The sequence below is a fragment of the Aulonocara sp. 'chitande type north' Nkhata Bay genome, linkage group LG7 (assembly GCF_057382095.1).
Source record: "Aulonocara sp. 'chitande type north' Nkhata Bay isolate Kocher_YH1m ecotype deep benthic linkage group LG7, A_spYH_male_GT1.1, whole genome shotgun sequence".
Classification (NCBI taxonomy): Eukaryota; Metazoa; Chordata; class Actinopteri; order Cichliformes; family Cichlidae; genus Aulonocara; species Aulonocara sp. 'chitande type north' Nkhata Bay.
The window spans coordinates 55,208,773-55,226,300 of NC_141350.1; the positions used below are offsets into that span (position 1 = coordinate 55,208,773).

General features: G+C 39.4%; 1 long non-coding RNA gene across 1 annotated transcript in view; it reads right to left on the reverse strand.

The window, feature by feature from the left end:
- The window catches only part of LOC147326282 (uncharacterized), a 28,703-nt gene extending 11,852 nt beyond the window's left edge, over positions 1-16,851 (reverse strand). Inside the window, exons 1-2 of the long non-coding RNA XR_015130437.1 lie at positions 16,787-16,851; positions 15,796-15,857 (exon numbers count right to left, since the gene is read on the reverse strand). This is a non-coding gene — a long non-coding RNA (uncharacterized LOC147326282). The remainder of the gene's footprint in view (positions 1-15,795; positions 15,858-16,786) is intronic.
- Positions 16,852-17,528: the final 677 nt, after the last annotated feature.

A 17,528-nucleotide genomic window follows, 5' to 3' on the forward strand; every position in this document is an offset into this window, starting at 1 on the left:
GTGTGGGTGGGTGTTTTTAAAAAAGGCTTGATTGTGTGTGTCTTCACACAGGGGTAAACACATTTTGCACTGAGATACACTCTTTTGCACGCACCGCTGTGATTTATTTGGGGATACACACGCAGCGCAGTTGACAGGTTAAAATGAGTTAATATAAGTTAATAAGTTAAAAGGGGTGAGAAGAAGGTGAGTGCTGTTAAAGTGCTCCGCTGTCCTATTCGCCACCAATTTGCCCCCATAAAGGCTTGCACTAAAGCAGACTCCATCTGACATAGTGGCATATTAGTGGTGCAAAAAGACACATAAACCTCAGTGATTCACGCGCACAAAAGCCCCCTCGCCAAGTCTCTCGACGCTCCTAATGAAGACCTGTATGTGACAGCGAGCGCACAATAAAGCACAGCGAGCAGAGTGCCAGGGCTCTCTGCCTGCAAACACTTTGCATCTGCATCAGCCTTCCGTTCCTCTCAATGATTATAAAAGCCAGAGCGGAGCCTGGAAATCAGAGAAGAAGTGCCTCTGTGTGTGTGTTTGTTTCTGCTTTCAGTGAATGGGATGTTCATTCAAGGAATTTAGTGGCATTTAGAAAATTGACTGTGCCCTTCCTCATGATTTGGTTACTGACAGCGGTCGTATCTGCTGTTTTTCTTCTTGTTACACAGTGCATTATGTTTGCATGAGTTTATTTCCCCTTAGAACACAGTGAATTTCTGCAGTTATTGCTAATAATCGGAGCTTCAACCACGCAGATGAGAACAGTGAGGATTTGTACCTTTTGTTTATTGGTCTTAATGTGCATTCTGGACTGTCTGCCTCTAACACCTCCGGGAAGTAGAGAGTTTACACTTAACAATTCACTGATTAACTGAGAAAATAAACAGCATCAAATTATTTTTGTTGGTATTAGCATCTCTTAAATCTTACTGAACCTACCTGCATTTATCGTGAGGTTTACCAAATGCGCTCTTTCATATTAAAAAACATATAGATTTTGCCAATACTTAACTACTTTATGAATACACCATGATAAAACCTGCCAAATTTGTGATCTCTGACTATCTTCTGACTTAAACTCATAAATTTATAACTGATGAGCGCCAAGGTAAAAAAAGAAAAAATCTATTGTAAATAATAATAATGAAATAAAACATTAAAAAAACATAAAATAAAATCTGACTGCATGGTTTCCCACCGTCAAAGTCAACCCCCCGCTCATGAATCATCATAAATATCCATGAACAGAATCTGTTTTGTGGGAACAATGATAGCAGTTTCTTTTAATTGTACAAGCTTTGCAAGTAAATACAGGAAACGTCTAATGGAGATGCTGCTTGCATGGATCCAAACATTTGAATCACTCCACATAATGGAGTGACTTCTAGGCCGAAGACTGTGTATACTGAGTGCTACAGGGGGCTGATGGTCAGCTAATCACCGCCATGCGTGGCACTGACACTGTGGAGCTGCTGTGAAGCATTTTTAAGTGTTGTGGCCCGCAGACTCGCGCTCACTTGTTTGTGATGCGTTCACGCATGACTACTGCGCAAATATGGAAACAAACCTCTGCTCAACTGTTTCACTGTGCACCGCTGAATTCTTAAACCCCGGCATGCTGACATTGCTGTGCATCAGTGTTAACTTTAGATGATGTGAGGCTGAAGAAGATGTATTGACCTCTAGTCATTAGATGGAGAAAATGAACGCCTCCCCTCCCCGTGGAAATAAGATAGTGAAGGCAATTTCAGACTGAAGATGGAAACGGAAAGGGTAATCAGCTGATAATTCTTTCTCGAGGAAGTTAAATTCACTACATTACTTTTTTCCGAGCTGCACTGTGAATGAATACGGAGTGTGTTTGATAAATGCATGAAAAGAACAGCTGCTCTTATCAGATAACTGTAACTATCACTTTTTTTTTAATAATTTTTTTTCTGCTCTACCTGAGCATTCAAACTGCTCATTGACACCCATTCATACAAGCGCTTTATTTTCCCTATGCATGCTTTCTATATAACATTCACACTCTAGTGGATGAATCAGAGAACAGCTTGTCAGAGGTTTCTTCCTGTTAAAAGGGAGTTTTTCCTTCCTCCTGTTGCCAAGTGCTCCCTCAGACTGAAAAAAGGGATTGCCCATCTCTTGGATTTATGTAAGCATTTATGTATTTAACACAATTGCATCATGCTTTAAAGTTAAGCGTAACTATATAGTGTAGATACTACATGATATGCAGAGAGGGTATATTAAATTGTTCATATCATGTTCAAGTGAAGTAAGTCAATAATAAAGCAATGTTAAATCTTGCAACACCGCACGTGATTTTGGCTCGCGCACTTTGGATCTTGGTTTGAGGAAGGCATCCATCTCATTCAAGTTGAGCAGCCACCTCTACTTTTTTTTTTGGAATACTGAAAAAAAAAAAGAAAATGGGTGGTTGTTTTATTTACAAATTTGTACAAAATAATTTCGTGTTTCTATCTTGAACGTAATTAAATCATGTAGGATCTGTATGAAATTCAACAACTTAATTTGATCTCGTTGAGATGTCATGATACAGTCTAGTAAGAGTGGTTAGTTGCTAGTTATTAGAGTTAGGTTAACTGGTGAATGTAAGTGGAAATGGTTGTTTGTCTCTATGTGATAGACTGTTGAGCTGTCCAGGGTGTACCCTGCCTCTTAACCTATCACTTCGGGGTTATTTCCCTGCAACCCAGGTAAAGAAAGGAGGAAGGAAGTTGTTGCAAATCCATTCAATTTTTATGTTAACCAGACTCTAGACTTTGTTGAACAATATGTTAATATGAAGACAACATGTAGTATTTAAGTAACCAATTAGTATTGGGGTAAAAGTTATTGAATAGTGCTGGAATAAAATGACAAATTTGTGAAGGATTAAAATATTCCAAGAGCTCAACTTACTTCATCTAAACATGTTTCAATCATGTTTTATAAACACAAAATGCACAGGTTTATTAAATATGAATAAGTTGTGTTGCTTTAACTTAAACAAGTTTCTGCCAAAGCAAAACATCTGTGTGCAACTAATGTCCACTATTGAATTAAGTAAATCTAACATGCTCTTTTTTTCAGTGCAGGGTGGGTCACCTGATTGTTGAGGGTTTCTCTATAGCTGGTTCTTCACCTGACAATATAAAACACCTGGAGGTGACTGTTGTCGTGATTTGATGGGTTATAAAAAAAACTGAATTGAATTAAATACAGTGTCTTCCTGTCCATCTTGGGCCCACACACGTTGCAGCTCTTCTTTTTGTTGTTACTGGATCTGGAACATCCCAGTATCAGGGATAGCAAAGTTCAAAATCAGATTTGATGGCACATGAGTAACCATCATTTATATTGGCTCTGGTTGCACCACGCTGGCAGTCATGCAGGGTGGCCCAGAGTGTACCCTGCCTCTTAACCTATCACTAACCTATAACCAATCTTTGGGCAAGAGGGCCAATCAATTTCATAATTTCACAATTTTTTGGCATCCATATTTCTCTCCTTAATGGTTGCTGATGAGCTTGTTTTGTAGTTGACAGACTCTGAACTGACAATGCTGCTATAGCTCACCTGTTAAGCTGATGACCCATGTCCTGAAGGTGAGTGACCTCACTGCAGGGCCTGGATTATACCCCAGACCATTTCCTGTGTGTCATCCCTCCTCACTCCCCACTCTCCTGTCTAAAGTCTGCATTGTCCTGTCCAAGAAAGGCGAAAAAAGCCTCTTGCTCTGAAAACTCTTCCTCTTTATCATGTTCCAGATCTTTACTCTCTTCTAAAATCACTCCTGTCTGAGCAGGGACTCTTTTTGGCATCTTGATCGATTAAGAGCCACCCCAGCAAAGCTATTTGTTGTTTCCCAACTTGAAATTTGCAGCTGGGATAGAGTATGAGAAAACAAAGGCTGGGTCCGGCAAGTGTAAAACGTGTGGCATTGTAGGAGGAAAAGGTGTAGGTGCTTGAAATGTGACAATGTTCAAACATTGTGAAGGAATAGCAGCTGCACAAAGAAAACATACACATCGTAAGAGCAGGGTGTGAAGGAAGACAAGAGAGTGGAGGGACACCGCGTTTCCACACCTTTCTAACCCGAATGCAACGTATGTAATGTTAACGTGTGCATGTGTGGCAGAAAATAAGCGAAAGGCAAGGAACCTGAAGATGAAATAGTGATCAATCACATCATTTTTTCTTTTAGTTAAATACTGAAAAGAAAAACCACAAGATTAGATTACAAGAAAAAAAAAAAAAAGACAAAAACTTTGCCTCGTGAATGCAGGCTGTGTCACAAGCACTCATCAGTATCTTCCCCTGGACATAAAAATGTATCATCTTTAACTCTTCCTCTGTCCCGCTCTGCAGCCCAGCGCTGTAATGCACCTCATCTGAATGCTAATTTACTGTTTAAAAATCCTCCCTTTATACGCAATGGGGGGGGGGGGGGGGGGGGGAGATGAATTTGCTAGGAATCACAGATGTAGAGAGAATCAAACCTGAACTCTCCTTCTCTTGCAGCTCTGAAGGCCGCTTAATTAACCCCCAGGCGGGGCAGGTTTCCTGGCAGCCCATGGCCACAGGCGGCGGACACTGCTCTCAGATTTAAATGCGCATCTCATTTCCACGGTGCTGATCACGCACAGACAGGGCCTCTTTAGCGCAAAGAGAAAAGAAATAGTTGGGGGAAAGAGAGTGTTGCAACCTCAATTCTTCTCCTAAATCCAGCATCTAATCCCCTGAGATGGCCTTTGAGTGGGCGGATCTAGGTCGACCGGAGTCACTTTTTTGGGGGGTGGGCGGGGAGGCTAAACGCTTTGGAAAGATCCTTTTGTTTGCGCCACGCACACAGCGGAGATCCTTTGAGGCGGCTTAAATAGAAAGCAACTGGCCTTTAATTGGAGTGGTCTGTGAGCAGTTGTCATATGGAAATATTTGAATAGAGATCGTGTGCAGCACTTGAGCCCAAATCCACTGGCGGTTTGGAGAGTTTGAGGACAGCGAGGAAACTGAGGGATTAGATAAATGGACTCGTTCAGCCAATTAACAATTTAAGCGGCTTCAAGAACATGCTGGTTAACATTTGAAAGGAGTTTAAAGGCCCGGCCCCCTCAGACCGACACCTTTGTCACATGTGCTAATAACAGATGTGTCATAATACTGCGGGGGGATTACACGAGAGGGCGGCGGTAATCTTGTTAGGTTAAGATTACAACTGTGATCTGGACGCGATCGTGTGGATTTCGGTTTCGTGCCTCGCGAACGCTATTTGAAGTTCACAGAGAGGGACCCAGTGTTTGGTTTAAGTGTCAACTTGTTCCATTTAGTTTCATTTCTCATTGAAGATGATTTCATATCAGCTCGCCGGGCTGACAAGGTTACACGCTGCATTTGTTTGAGTTTGGCATCTCTAATCATGGCGTTTCCAATTGTGTGATTTATGTTCGCCGTCCAAATGCGGACTATGATTACGAGGCCTGGTGGCGAGCGCAGTTTGGATGTCTGTGGTGGGCGAATGCGGGGGGTGGGGGGTGGGGGAGTAAATGGGCGTTTTATTTATCACCGGTGCCACAGCCCCCCTGGAGCGGAAGAGCGCCCTCCCAAATTGAAATATAGCGGAGTTTACTCTCCTGATTAGGGCTCTCTCCGCCGTGCGCAACCCAAGGCTATCATCAAACTGCGAACAGCGGCGCGCTGACACCTAATTGCGTGTGGATTAATGTGGCCCAGAATGACAGCCAAGACACCCCCTCCCCTGCCCAAACCAGTCAGTGCACCTCCTCTGTGGGGACAATGAATTCAAGAAAATCACTGGATTTACGAGCTTCTCCGAGAAATAAAGTACACATTAATGCGTCTATGTGTTGCCTCATTTGAGATCATTGAGCTAAGTGTTATCCACTTCTTAAAATTATTATTATAAAAATAATAATAATAAAACAAGTGTGGACCTGTGCAGCAAGCAAACATAAATCTGACTAATATCAGTTCTGAAAACATCTTCTGTGATCCTTGAGATTAAGTTGCCACAAGACACAAATCTACAAAACTATTTCAGCATGAAAGCAATACAGTAACCTATATTACAACAGCAGCCTGGATCTGGTTCTGGTACCTGTTGGGTGTCTAGGTATTTGATCTTTAGGCTTTAAAAATGTGTAATTAGCAATAAAAATAGACATGATAAAAAGTTTTGTTATTAAGCTTTCTAAACAAAGGATGCAAGCAATAATAAATATAATTGACAGTGTAGTACTTGCTCAGATGTTGGAGATCACAGATTTCCTCACTCAGCTTCATCTATTTGACTTCTCAGACCTGAACTTCACCAAAGCTCTGAAGGTTCCCTGGTGCACATTTTACATGGCATTATTAATATAGATGTTATAATAGCCGGATATTGTAATTTTTAAAAATGTAAACCCCCAAATCAAGAAAGAACAGAGCCAAACTGGACTACAGACTGAACATGTTTAATCACCACTGACTGTTGTTTTCTTTTAATAAATGTATTGTACTCATGTATTGTCAGCAAGTAAATTACTTAGGAAAGAGTTCTGCGTTGGGTAGTTTGACAATATTACATTACACAATTAAAATAAAGATTGGCTTTATTATAACCACATAACCCCAGAGTAAGTCTGCAGAGGTTAAAGTGACGAGTATCTTAAGTTTATTATTATAAGTGCTTCCTCCTCCTCACACTCACCGATATTCTTCTACAACTTGTTGCCAGAACAACAAACACCATACAGTTACTGTCGGTACACTGCTGGTAATGTGGTAATTGCAATTACAGTAACTGTGTGTTTGCTTTTTTTAAGTACAGTTGAGTACCACTGTGTACATTATGTGTCTACATCATGTTCCTGTTGAAATTAAATTTTATTCTTATGAATTTATAAGAATATAGAATATATAAGCATATATAAGAATGACAATAAAAAACTCATTGAACTTGAGTTTGTTAAAGGCTGATGAACTTGGATGATAATGTGACTGTGATGTCTAAAAAGCAGATGATTTTAAGATAAAGTCTGGGTAAGATGAGATCCACGGGGGGAACAAACATGTTCACATGACTTAACTACTTCTTTAGTAATGTTCATATTTAAAAAGATATAACAAATTATTATCATCTTATAAGTTACAAACATTTAAAGGTTTATACGTGCAATGAATACGTTTATTACAGTTACAGGTACATTAAAAATGTTTGCACATCCTGATTTACTGTCATAATAAGAAAAAAATCAATGTTGTGTTTGGATGACACGTTAAGTGTTAAATAGAACTTTATATATATCAACCAACCAGCTATAGCCAAGGAACATGTCTTTATTACCATTACAAATAAATACATAAAAAAATCAACTGTAAATGTGCAGGAAAAATAAGGTTGATAACTATAGCACTGGGTTTTTTTTTGGGTCTTTCATTTTTATAGCGCATGAAAGATTAACACCAATAACAAGAGAAATACTGATGTACTATCAATAATCACATAAAATTATAATTCCTCTTCTTGTACACTTACAGAATTAAAAATCTGATATCTAAACCAACAATGTGAGCTTCCTCTGGTTCATTGGAAAGTCATGGATAATGAAGAATTCCAGTACAACACTTTTTACTGAACTCCGTGATTTATAGCACAGAGGGATTGGAAATGTATAGATATATATTTTCTAATAAACAAAACTTCCTGTTTATTTCTTTTACTTTCAAAACTGAGGGCTGTTTATCTCACTTGTTTGTTTCCCATATGCTGAACTTAAATGTAAATAGGAAAGGTAAAGTTGTGTTATCAAAAAAGTGACCCCACCTCCACTTTTTTTCCCTCTTGAGATCAAAAACCTCCAACCTGATGGTTTATGTGTGAGTGTGCGAGGTACCTGCCTGGCTGGCCAGCCGACCCTGGAGGCAATCACCTGAGCGTTAACATACAAACCCTCCATAAAGCACCAGCAGGCTATGACCTTTACTATAATTCATCACACGGCGCGAAGACAGAGGGGCCCTTCACAGGCCAGTAATTTGATTACTATAACATCTGTAACATCAATAATGTCCGATGAGATTGTTTTGCGCAACCAAACATGCAGAGGCCATAAAGGATTGCTGTGGCGGGGAGGGGGGAATGAGGGTTTGTGACATTTAACCGCGTGCAGCCAGTGTATAGCTTTATGAGTGGAAGATGATGGTCGTGCTGATAGTGATGACGATGGTGATTCAGCATGATTTGGCATCACCTTTTACGCACAAGTGTCAGTGCGGGTCAGGGATGTAGACTCAGTAGGAGTAGGAGCCCTTAGCCACGAAGTCGTGAATGAATTCGGATCACTCAAAAACAAGCAAAGCCAAATTATTGCGCATGGCCTAGAGAAGGGTGAGCAATTAAGCACGCGCTCCCGCAGAGCTGTTTGTGACGTAACAGCGACAGTATGAGAGAGAGGGAGAGAGAGGGAGAGATTGTGGGATATAAATGTTTTGCTTAACCAGAGGAAACACTGTGCCCGCTAACCGATCGTCGAATCCATTAAGCTAATTTATTAAATGCAATTTGCCGTGTGTCATTGAGCTGAGTAATGCCGGGGAGAGCTGAAAACGGGGGCGACAAAGGGCCATTGGGCGGGACAGCGGGGATGCAAAGCCCTGACACACGGAATTAGAGAGGAATTAAGAGACTCATTGAAGAGCTGCTTCCAGGATAAACAGCACAGCCATCAGACAGACAGACAGACAGACTCAGGGAAAAAAAATCCAGCGGCCTCTGAGCCCCTCAGTGGATTTCTGCTCTCTTTTCCAAGGTAGTTTGATTATTGAATTTCCATGTCCAATAAAGCCTATATTTAGCCAAGCATACAGCTTTGATTTGCAGGCGCTTATTCCCACTGGCGACCATGCATGATTAGCACTTCTCTCTAGAAGCTAATATGCTCGAGGTTGTTTTCCTCCACGCACCTTGCATTAAATCATCTTCCAGTGTGTTTTGCAATCCTCTTTGTTCTGCTCTGCAGATTCCTTTATTCCGCAGGTATCCCCGGTGTCACCAGGAGGCATTCAAGGCCCCTATTTAACCCACAAATGCAAGCTTGACATTTTCCCCCCAACTAAATAGTTTTTTTCCTCTCTCTTCGAATTCCTCTCTCAAATCCTGAGCAGGCTTTTAGTCTCACCCGTCACAAAAGCGTCTTATGTTTCATCGTTTTGACCAGTGCAAAAAAGAAATGTGTTCCAATTCCCACACTGGAGAAATAAAAAGAAAAAAAATCTAATGCGCCCCGGTTATTAGCTCAGGCAATCTATTTGTGTGTCAGAAAACAAGAAGAGCAGAAAAAAAAAGAATATATAGGCTTTCTTTTTCATTACCAAACATTACAACCTTATTTCCATCACTGCACCGTTAAGTAATTTGCGGGGGAAAAAAGCCAACACAGCCTGGCGGCATTTTCGCTGCGTGTGTTTAAACCCATTACTTTGCCTTTTAATCAAACGGCGCGCTGGTGTCAAAAAGCACTATTTTCTCCATGCATCCCCCCGGTTCCAGTTCACTTGGTGACCTTGAAAATGTTTGCTCTTCTAAACGTCTCCCTTCGCCATCCCCTGCATCCCCTCTGGGCTCCGAACCTCTCATCAATCTCGGGGAAAAAAAAAAAAATTATATATATATATATATTCGCGGATTCATGGCTGGACAGCCCGGGCGCGGTAATCAAGTTTAAGATGATGACGGTGCCGACGATGGTGTGGGGCTTTGAGGTGGAGCCATGATTAGGTGAGCAAATGACCTCGTGGGATTATCAAGATACTAATATCAACAAAAAATATATTATAGTTCCAGAAAGGCGCGAGTTAAAGCCCCCCCCCAAAATGATTGATCGCATTCATTTATGTCATTTAGATTTATACGAGTTTCAAAAGGGCCCGGATTATTCATGAGAATTTGAGGAAAGGACGACGACAGGAGACTTCACCTGTGCTCATGCTATCTATCTATCTATCTATCTATCTATCTATATATATATATATATATATATATATATACAAATGTGTGTGTGTGTGTGTGTCGATTAGCCCAAAGAATCAGATGTAAATTAATAAAAGGGAATAACTGTTTTGCTGTCACCATATCAGATGATGGACTAGTGCTTCAATTACACTGCTGATCGGTTGATTTAACCCTGCGAGTGCAAAGGTGAGAGAGAAGCGCGTGGCCAGGCAGCACGTGATACTCTACTACTAGTGAGCGTGCGCGTGCCAAAGCGAGACTGATGTTGGGAGGGAGGGGTAAAAAGAGGGAGGGCATGATGTGAGTGTGAGTGGAACAACATTGGGCCGTATGATTTATCGCAATGGGAACGCGGCTCCCGTTTTTTGGTGCCCGGCCTGTCCTAACGCATTTCGCTCCAGCCATCAGCTATGATTAAACACCTGCTTTTGCGGGGGAACAAAGCGCACTAATCCAATATGTATTTCTGACATCTTAAATATCACCCAATCCCCTGACATCACAGGCTGGGCTTTTTCCAGGGGATGGAATTCTAAAACATATTTTTCTAATTTATGGACGGACTATAAATCAAAATTAAGGCCGGCGCACAGCGAAATATACATCAGTGCAAAAAAAAAAAAGACTGGAAAAAAAAAACTGACGATGAAGGAGGCTTTCACAGCTATCGCACACACAACACTGAATGCCCTTGTATGCTCTCTCTATCTCACAAACACACTGTGGTGCCTCTTGATAGATTCCTTGATGTGTCACATTGTTCGTAGTGAAATACTGATCCAGTTTTTTGTGATGATGATGTGTAACATATATATTTATTTGGTCAGAACCTAATGGCAGCACACAACCTGCTTTGTGCTAAGAGCCCATTCAGCCATTTGAAACCCTTCAAATGTTCATTTAGCTCCACAAATCGAATCAGGACTAGTGATAAGTCACTCATTCGCGCCTTTTAAACGTGCTCTCAGTCGATTAGACACAATTTAAAAGCTAAACTGGACAGGGACCTGTGGGCTCTTCCTTAATTAGTCTGCGATTTACATCCCTCTCTGTTGCCTATACACACCATGCACCATGGGGAGCTTTCATCGATGGTTTCAGAGGCACATTTGGTATTGTGTTGCACTTTTTATCAAGTAGCTGAGTACTTTTACATGGTTGTGAAGTACTTGTAATCCACCTAAGGGGATCAATGCATCAATACATGCAAAACCTAAATGGAACATAAAACGATGCCAACACGATGGCCGTGACATTAAATAAATACTTTATTTCTATTTCCTGACAATTTTCTATTGGAAATGTCAAGATATTTTGAAGATAAGCCCATCTTAGTAACCTAGGCACCACAAATGTTGCATTTTTCTATTGTAAATGTTAGCAAGACACTGATCATAGTCAGATTTCAGAAACATGGAGCAAAAAATTAAGGTGTGTTTGTTAGTGGTTGACATTTGGTTGACAGTTGTAGTAAGATGACACTCATCAACAATCCTGCCATTTCTTGTACTGCATTGGTTTCAACCCCAAGTCGGCCTTTTACATTGTTTCAATAAATATCAGCTTTACTTCTTTAATTTAAGAAAAACCAATTTTTCTGTCATTGCTGCAAAGTTGCAGCAGTGTTTCCAAAGGTAATGCTGAATTTGCCCCCCGGGCTCCCCCACCCTCCCACCCGCGGTCACTGTCCCCCACCCCACCGCTAAGGTGACGCTTATTGTATGTGACTCTTCAATTTCGCTGCTTCCCTGCATTTACAGCACATTTCTGCCGCTGTATTACCGCACTATGAACTATCTCGACAACCGCTGTTTGCACCAGGTAATGGATTGTTTTTTTCCTTATCCTCTGGACCCCACTGCTATTGTGCTGAGAAGCCATTTCTGCCACAAAAAGAAGAAGAAGAAGAAAAAACACCCATAAAGCACAAACATTATTCCATTTGTTCTTTTACTTGCTGCTGGAATTCATGCCCTTTGTGCTGTCCTAAGTAGCTCTGTGTAGAAATTAGTCTCACCGTGGTGCTGATTCCATCACAACAATGACCCATTCAAGGAATACTGAGAAACTAACCCAGATAATTGTTTATAGTGGCCTTAATTAATGCACTAATGACTGCATTTCATGCCTCCTAATGAAAATAAAGTATATTTTCAAGCATATAAAGTTTGTGGCCAATAGGGCGGATAATTGTCATAATGTCTTCTTATTGATATTTATGTAAATAAGCGAGTTTCTTTAATCCAACAATTTGAATCTAGTGAAAATGTTCATTACAATGCACACACGGTGAATCAATGCAGCATTAAATTTTAGCACCACAGACAGCGCACTTTAAGCTGAGGACGTATTGGCCAATTTGCATCTAAAACGACTCTGTCAAACATGTTTTGGTAATGCGTTTATGAATGTTATTCAAGCATTAGTGTTGTGGATAAAGAGTGATATTAAGGTGGGTTATTTTCCCTCATAAACACATGCTTCAGTTAAATAGTCTGGACTGGGAGAATGTTAAGTCCTTTAAAGTGGGCTGAAGTTACAGACTTTAGTGCTGACAAACTGGATAATATCCCTACTTGGCACACAAATAACAAAGTCAGATGAAGACTTTGGAACATAATAGTCCCGTTGGATCTCTTCTGGGCTTTTGGGCTTTTTTGTAGGGAAGCCAGTAACACAGCAGGTGATCCGTTTCTCTCCTTCAGAAATGATTCTAAAAGGTTTTGGGGAAACAGGTGGCATTAATTAAGAGAAGAGTGAAAAATGTTGACGTTCCCATCCATTCAGCGACTTTTATGTCAGACAGCACAATTTAATGGTGATGTCGATGTACACAAAATGAATCCTTTAACTATGATTTTCATCTCCCTGACAAATTGGGTTTCTTTTGCCTAACATGTGTCCCAGTGAAGCTGTTTTTCATTTTTCACCCTTGCGGCTCCCATCATCCACCTTTCTCCTTCCTAAAACTCCTAGTACTGAATTACTGCAAGTGTCCTTTTCTGTCTCATCTCATCTCAAGGCTTTATCACAAATATGCAATGTTAAAAAGCAGTGCGTTTGATTTAGTATTGCAGTTAATCAATTAATATACTTTCACGTTACATTAATACCAACTTCACTTATTTCACAGCTATCTATCTAGTTACTTAAAAAACTCTTACATTAATAATTAGCTAAATTTACCCTTTTTAAGCAGGAATTGGCATTAATTATAGCTCATTACTTTATATAGTGCAGTATTGGTGCTTTCAATTGAAGATCAGTGTATTCACATATGTGTGCCAACCAAAGACATTTTACATATACAATTTACAAGGTTATAGTTTACTTGTACTTCTTTTCATTCTTTGAAAAAAATTAATTCTACTGCACATAATTTGCGAATGAGTGGTTGGTGAATATTCAAGGTTTTCCTAAACCTACGATGAACTCATCACATAGTTATATGTTAGCATAACTTGTAAATCACTAAAAACCAGCAATCAGTGACTGGAACTTAAGATAATTATAGATGAATAATAATATAATCAGAGGCATAAGTAGCTTTTATAAATTATTGAGGTCCAGATTTTTTTTACTCTTTATGCACCATAATAAAAATGCTCCAATGAACAGTAGAAAAAGCTACACTTTAGAAGAGGCTGGGTCCTGGAGTTGCAATACAACCAAAACTTAAACTCAAAATCAAAACCAGAGACAAAGAAATATAGAAGATGACTGTTGTGTTTATAAAACAATGAAAAAAAGTAATAAAAGTTATTTCATTGCTTGAAATGAAAATGGCACGATGAAAAAAGTTCCTTACTTCCCTGTGGGGTTTGTATAATTTGTAGAATTCCCAAAGAGTCTTTCACATTAAAAGTCACGTTGAAAATCAGACATTGATTCATGGCATTTTTTACTGTCTTTGTTTAAAAAAGCATACTGAAGTTCAGACCTTGATGACATCGTAGGTGGTTACAACCATGAATATAATTATATGTACATGACTCTAAATAATACTTTTATAGAGTGAAATATAACGTTATAATAGAACTCTTAGATTATCCAAACATCTCAGTCACCACTGAATACATGTACTTTTACATTTTATTTCTTTTATATGACATAATAGTGAATTTTTTTGCATGCATTCACCATTGGTGGAAAATAAGTTATTAGAAGTGCTATAAATACACACACAGGTATATTTTGCACCAGGAATCGCTGTGCAAAAATTAAGGATAGGGATGAAATCAGCTTTATGATTATGGACTGAGATGATTGAGCTTAAACTAATGTGCTTCTTTGAATAGTGGCAGTATTATTTTTTTGACAGTGACTGACTGAATGTGAGAAAGCTGAACCATACTGCACACATGAACTATAATCAGGTCATCACGTGTGATTTAATAAAGTAACATTTTATACAATATTTTGCTCATTATACTAAATCAAAAACAATGAAACAAAGTATCAAATACTACTCATATAGTAGTCACCATTTGTTCTAACTTGAGATGATAAAATGATAAACTACTGGCTACACAGTGATGCCACAATAATAATAATAAAAACAATAAATTTAAAATATAAGATGTTTATGTATCATCAGTGGCATCAGTGCAGTCACACGGATAAAGTAATGAAATACTTCTTGCACAGCTGCATTTTTAAAAATACACGGCATTATGTAAATTAATGTGTTTGTATATATTTTCCAAAAAGCCACATATAGTAACAACACATGTACAATGTCAAGTAACTGCTAAAACATTCAAACACAGGCATCCATGAATCTGTGTGCAAGAGAAATGAGAAGTGCGTGGGGAGATGATTTTTCATTTGGTGTTTCGCTTCAGCTCTGCCCCCTTCTACAGAGGATCCAATCAATCTGCCAGCTATTAAGTTTGTTAATTGATAATGCATACTAATTAGGCTGTGCGCAGTTACTTTGGAGACTCTGAGGAGGTAATTGTAGGCACGAGTCCAAATGGAGTTTAAAACAGCCTGTGCCAGGTAAAAATTCATTAGGCGGATAGATTGGAGAGGACGAGGAGTGGGAGGAGGCGTGGAGCAGAACAGGTGGAGGTGGGGGAGGGAGGAGGATGGGGGTCAATGCTAATGCCAGTCTATGGAGAAATTTCCCGCCGTGATCCAATCATTGTTTCTTTGCTGCGCGGTTCAACACTTATGGAAAGAATTTGTTGTTGTTCTATAAACTTCTCCATTCAGCTGGGAGGTCAAGAAAGAAACGCTGAACTGACTTTTCTATTCTGCGTAAGTGAAACTTGTTTGATCGTTTCAAACACTGCAAAATATGTCATTCTTTGGAACTCACATTTAGGGCCGCGGTTCTCTAACTCGCTTCTCTCCAGCACCGCCTCCTTCGCTTTGTTGCCCTGAGGCTTGTGTGATTGACATCCATTTAACATAATGAGACCTATCTTTGGGATCCATGCGTGACAGCTGTGAATCAGCTGCTAATTGAGACGGTTGTGGTGTGTTTACTGTCCCCTTTTGGTGTCAGCCCGATGACCCTTTGAACTGTCTGTCAGTCTCCTCGACAAATGAATGTGTCCCTCACCGTGAGAGGCATGTCTGGGGATCATGTCAAAAGCATGTTTTACAGCTCGGCTCAGTGTCTTTGTCACTGAGACAGAGTGACAGAGATATACTGTGCAGGAGTGGAAATAGATTTGGCTTAGAAGCATCTCCACATCCCTTTAGGACTCAGAGATTGCAAATGGGAATTGTATTATAGTGGACAAGAGTGCATGGATTGTTGTACTATAACTCACTTGAATCCAAATCAGCGGTATAAATGGCCTACTCCAGAGGGAACTTCTGCAGTAGACAGGGCCTACATGGAAAGATGAGCAACTGTAAGCAGACCTGAACAAGTCTGAGCAGAACAGTTAACTAGATCAAAATAATAAGTAGAGAAGAGTAGCTCAAAGAAATAGCTGAAATTATTAGCTAGGGGTACAGATAAATAAATAAATAGACTACACACATATGGTTTTCTACTCTGAGCACTCAAAACACTTTCCTACTTCCTCCTTAACACAGTCATTTTATTTTTGTTTTTTAAACAAATTCAACATTCACAAACACATTTAAATAGATGATGCTATGATGATGATGCTACTTGCAGCTAGCTTGCACAGGGATACTTCAAAAATAAAGAATAGAGGAGCCAGGAATTGAACCATTAAACTTCTAGTTAGTAGACCGCTATCTCCTACGGCAAAATTAGGAATTAATGTTTAAATACAGTAGTTACCTAAAACTTAAATAAAATGTTATCAATTAGCTAACTAAAGTTATAGCTAGAAGTTGAATTCTTTAGCAATATCATTATAGATAAGCAAAGAGAAAAATAGTAGCTAGCTAAAATTATGAATAACATGTAGCTTATATAGTAGCTGTTCAGTTCTTTAGCAATATCATTAGGCCTATGAATAAATTAAATATAGTAGCCAGCTGACTAAAATTGTGAACAAAATATAAATTACCTAGCTAAATTCACGGCTAGCATGTCAGTTATTTAGAAAGAATATCATGGATTAATAGTTCAAATTGCAGGATAAAAATACTGACTCAGTTATCTAAAAGTGCTAATGAAATATTAGTTGAACATAGGAAACAGGTGAAATTGGTCGCTAAAAACTACAAGTAAAGATATGAATAAAATAGTAGCTAAAACCAACACCGTAAAGTATGTATGGACTGTTAATACTAATAAATCTAGCAATTACTGAAAAAGGGTTGACTAAAGGTTATCCAGACCCAGTTTAAAATGACTCCAGCTGAACTCATTTGAACATGAAAGATGTTGAGGGAGCAGACATTCCTGAGTCCATCTCACAGGGCTGAGTGAGTAGATAAAAACAATGGGGACCATCGGCCTAACTGAAGAGAAAATAATCCAAGTACACACAAAAGCAGGCATCTTGAGTACAGTGTTGATGGGACTTTTTCTGTCAGACAGTCACCTTTGTTTTTGTCTGTTTCCCTGTTTTTGTAGCTGACAAAGTGAATTAGCTATTCTGCTGCTGTAATATGAAAAAGCAGGACAATTTATGGCATCCCAAACTCGATGAAGAGAGACCGTAAACTCTACAAATTGCTTTGATGTTCTGCTGTTGTCACATTATTTATCCAGCAATATCCTCCATTTTAAATATCGACGGCCGCCTTTTGTTGCGTTAATAATAATTCATAGTGAGAGATTTCACTTGCAGTGTGAGCCTATCCTTCACTCTTTTCCCCCCAGTGGTCACTTGTTAAATAATCTCTCTCTTTCTCCCTCTCTCAGTTTCTGTTTCTCAGTTTTGTTTGTTTCACGCTCGCCTCACGGGACACCCAGAGACAGACAGCCTTGCCAGATTCATTTTCTGATCAAAGCTGTTTGATTTGGTCAATTTTGCCACATTGGAGACGTTCTCTATTACTGAGATAAATAGCCTCGGGCTAACTGTCAACGAAAACTTGTAAGCTAATAAATTATTCCAATTTCTTCCAGCTGGAT